At 40.1% G+C, this 4705-nt stretch overlaps 1 non-coding gene across 1 annotated transcript; it reads right to left on the minus strand.

The window, feature by feature from the left end:
- Positions 1–1833: 1833 nt before the first annotated feature.
- On the minus strand, positions 1834–1940 carry LOC141682203 (small nucleolar RNA R71). Its single transcript, XR_012559610.1, has one exon. It is a non-coding gene; the product is annotated as a small nucleolar RNA R71 (small nucleolar RNA).
- Positions 1941–4705: the final 2765 nt, after the last annotated feature.

Raw genomic sequence — 4705 nt, forward strand, 5'->3', positions numbered from 1 at the left:
CGGCAAGGGCGGGCCGGGGTTCCAGAAATGCAGCGCGGCCGCGGTGTGATAGCGCGCGGCCGCGCCGAGGCCGAATTTCAGAATCCTGTTTTTATTGCAATTCTAAAAGGGAAGCTTCTAGATTGTTGAGAGCTGCTCTATATATTCATATTAGGTCGTTTTTAATAGATAACAAGTCAGAGACGGACCATAGCACAAGGAGAAGACGTCAAGAGACCTTTGGCACAATTCAACAAAGGCGAAGACGATCTAGTTTATTCTTGTGAATCTTTGTTTTGAGTTATAATTTGGATGCTTGTTTCTTGTTTTGCTGAATCTATACTCTTGTTTGTACTTGGTTTTATTTATTCGTATAAAGACTACATTTGTTATATCATGTTTTCATCGGAACCCATGTTGATAATGAGTCCGATTATGGGCTAATCGTTATCGTGGGGTTCTAGCGGATTTATTTATGGATTTCTTTAGTTAAATTATTTGATGCCTTAGTATGTGGTGATTATATGATATCCCAGTATTGGTTGTGCGTATTCGTCTTATGAGCGTCGCGAACTTATAAGATAGTGTGTTAATTCTTAATGAAGCGAAAGTGAATTTAAGGATTTAGAACTTGCCATGCTAGCATAGGTTCATTTATTTGTTATGCATGATTCATAGGTAATTTTAACCATCTTACTTGCCCTATGTAATCAAGATAGATAACTTGTTCTTAAACCGTTATGTTGTCAAATTCTATAGACATATAGGATCTCAATAGAACTGGTGCCTATTTAGCTTCTATCTCTTTTGTGGATGTCCGGTAGAATGGTACTCGTGCAACGAAAGTTGGCGTTTATCAGTTTCGTGTTATCTCATTAGTGTCATCACCATTGCATGCTAAGGTTAAGAAAAATAAGGCCATTGAATGAATTATTTAATGAAGTTAGAATCCCATGTTTGTCATATATATCAATTCAGTCAATCTTATTCTCGGAGTTATAATTGTTAGCGTAATTCTTAGTTATAAACAATCTCAATTTGTTATCGTCTTAGCATTAGATAATAACCACACATTGTTGCTTAGGTGCATAAATTAGATAGTTAACCAATACAGTCTCTGTGAGAATGAACTAGAAAAGATTCTATACTACTTGCGAACTCATATACTTGTGTGTATTATTAGCGCGTGTTTAGCGACTAACAAGTTTTTGGTGCCGCTGTCGGGGACTGCAGTGTTAATTTATAGTTTATGTGCTTTCCATCAATGGTCGTTAAAGTTCATTGACTCGGACATTGTTACTTATTTGTACCTTGTCTGGTTTTAGGTACTCTAGCGAGGGTGTACTCGTAAGAGAACACTGGATAAAGCCGAGGAAGAACTTGTGGTAGTTCGTAGGGAAGTTTTTGAGGAAGAAAAGATGGTAGAAGAAGAAGAGAAATTCGAAGAGCCAATTGTAGTAGCTATGGGTGATCAAGTTAGAAAATTCGAATGCTTTGATGGACTATTCTAAGCCTAAGATTAATGACATTCAGTCTAGTATCATTAGACCAGCCATCAGGGCTAACACTTTTGAGATCAAGTCAAGCATGATCCAGATGATACAGAACTCAGTTCAGTTTGGGGGTTCTCCTACTGAAGACCCCAACATGCACATCAGGGATTTCATCGAGATCTGCGACACTTTCAAGTTCAATGATATGACTGAAGATGCTATCAAGCTACGTCTCTTTCCATTTTCTCTGAGGGAAAAGGCTAAGTGCTGGTTACACTCTCTACCAGCAGGGTCTATCATAACTTGGGAAGATCTTGCTCAAAAGTTTCTCACTAAATTCTTCCCCATGGTGAAGACTACAGCAATCAGGAATGCTCTTACCCAGTTCGCGCAGCAAACCGGAGAATCTTTGTGTGAGGCTTGGGATCGATATAAGGAGATGCTAAGGAAGTGCCCACACCATGGCATGCCTGATTGGATGATTATTAACTGCTTCTATAATGGATTGGGTCCTAATTCTAGGCCCATGCTTGATGCAGCATCAGGAGGAGCCTTGTGGGCTAAGAGCTACGATGAAGCCTATGAACTTATTGAACTGATGGCTGCTAATGAGTACCAGAATCCTTCCCAAAGACTAACTCAGGGGAAAGTAACAGGAATTCTGGAGTTAGACACAGCACCTGCTATCGCTGCCCAACTTAAGGCTTTGACAATGAAGGTGGACACTTTGGCTAATTATGGAGTTAATCAAATCACTATTGTCTGTGAGCTTTGTGCTGGTGCCCATGAGACTGATCAGTGTGCAATTTCTAGTGAATCAGCTCAGTTCGTGAGCAACTTCCAGAGATCGCAACAACCTGTGCTAGCCACCTATCATCCTAATAACCGCAATCATCCTAATTTCAGTTGGAGCAACAATCAGAATGCGGTTCAATAGCCTTATCAGCAGTATCCAGCTAAGCAGTACAACCTCCTGGTTTTCAGCAACCGCAGTATGCACCAAGACAACAACATCAGCTGCAACCAGCGAATAAAAAATCTGAATTAGAGGAGTTGAAGTTTATGTGCAAGAGTCAAGCTGTTTCTATCAAGACCTTGGAAAATCAAATTGGGCAAATTGCCAATGCCTTGCTAAATCGTCAACCTGGTACAATGCCTAGTGACACTGAAGTGCCAGGAAAGAATGAAGCAAATGAGAAGGTAAAGGCAATCACTTTGAGGTCTGGGAAGGTTGTGAATTCCGAACAAACTCAAGAGTTGACTGAAGAAGCTGGGGCTGAGAAAGAAGAAAAATAGCAGGATGAAGAAGTGGAACCAAGGAAGACTACTGTTAAGCACACTTCGCCTGAGGGTAATACATGGGAGAAACAAATCTATCATCTACCAAATTTTCCTAAGCGGCTGCAGAAAAAAAAGTTGGACAAACAATTTGAGAAGTTTCTGGAGGTGTTCAAAAACTTCATATCAACATACCTTTTGCTGAGGCTCTCGAGAAGATGCCTAGTTATGCAAAGTTTATAAAAGGTATTCTATCTCGGAAGGTGAAGCTAGATGATTTAGAGAATGTCGCTCTCACGGAGGAATGCAGTGTTGTGCTGCAGCAGAAGTCGCCTCCAAAGCTTAAAGATCCAGGAAGCTTCACTATTCCATGTACTATTGGAAAAGTGTCTTTTGACAGATGCTTATGTGACTTGGGAGCTAGCATCAATCTGATGCCTTTGTCAATCTTCAAGCAGTTGGACTTACCTTATCCCAAACCAACTTATATGACTTTGCAATTGGCCGACCGTTCTATTACATATCCGCGAGGTATTGTGGAGGATGTCTTGGTCAAGGTTGATAAACTCATATTTCCTGCTGATTTTGTAATTCTTGATTTCGATGAGGATAAGAAGATTCCCATAATCTTGGGAAGACCTTTCTTGGAAACTGGCCGAACCTTGATCGATGTGTAGAAGGGTGAGCTTACAATGCGAGTGCTGGATCACGATGTTACTTTTAATGTGTTCAATGCTATGAAATTTCCTACTGATAATGAGGAGTGCTTAAAAGTGGAGTTGGTCGATTCGGTGGTCACATCGGAGTTTGATCAATTGCTAAGGTCTGATGCCTTAGAAAAAACCTTATTGGGGAATTCAGACAGTGAAGGTGACGAAGGTGAAGAGCAATTACAGTATTTGAATGCTTCTCCTTGGAAAAGGAAGATTGATATGCCTTTTGAGTCTCTTGGAATGGAGGAATTGAACAAAGCTCCTAAATGCCGCAAGCCTTCTATTGAGGAAGCTCCATCTCTTGAGCTTAAGCCTTTACCTGAATATTTGAGGTATGCGTTTTTAGGTGATGCATCTACTCTTCCTGTTATTATTGCATCTGATCTTTCAGGTAGTGATGAGGAAAAGCTATTAATGATTCTGAGAGAGTTCAAGTCGGCAATTGGATGGACTATAGAAAACATCAAGGGGATTAGCCCTTCTTAATGTATGTATAAAATTCTTCTAGAGGAAGGTAGCAAGCCTACAGTCGAGCAACAAAGAAGACTTGATCCTATCATGAAGGAGGTAATGAAGAAGGAAATTCTGAAGTGGCTAGATGCAGGGATCATCTATCCTATCTCTGAAAATTCATGGGTAAGCCCGGTTCAATGTGTGCCAGAGAAAGGTAGAATTACTGTGGTAGCAAATGAGAAGAATGAGCTTATTTCTACACAGAAAGTCATGGGGTGGAGAGTCTGCATGGACTATCAGAAGATGAACAAAACCACTAGGAAGGACCATTTTCCATTGCCCTTCATTGATTAGACGCTTGACAGGTTGGCTGGTCATGAGTATTTGAAAGGCATATGTCATAGCCTACTCGTTTATTCGAGTATTTAACTCAACTCAAATAAGAATGTAATAAGTAAATAGTGGATCAAGCATCAGAGAGATCTCACAAAGTAACATCTGTCAAAGAATAAAGAAACATTGTTCATCTGCAGTCTTGAAGATTCACTGGAAGAAGTTCAAGAAGTTGATCATGCCTCAGTGATATAAATCAAGATCGTGGAATTAATCAAGTGACAGAGATCTCGTCAAGGTATCATTTATTACAAGGATTCAATCAGAACAACAAAGTCAAGACATGAAGAAACGTCACGAAAGTTAGTCACTCATGAACCAGACAGTACATCGAGTGTCAGCATTGAAGTGACGGAATTGATTCATAAGTCTCGAAGATTGTCTGAAGAATGGATG

The sequence above is a fragment of the Apium graveolens genome, chromosome 1, assembly GCF_009905375.1.
Source record: "Apium graveolens cultivar Ventura chromosome 1, ASM990537v1, whole genome shotgun sequence".
Lineage (NCBI taxonomy): Eukaryota > Viridiplantae > Streptophyta > Magnoliopsida > Apiales > Apiaceae > Apium > Apium graveolens.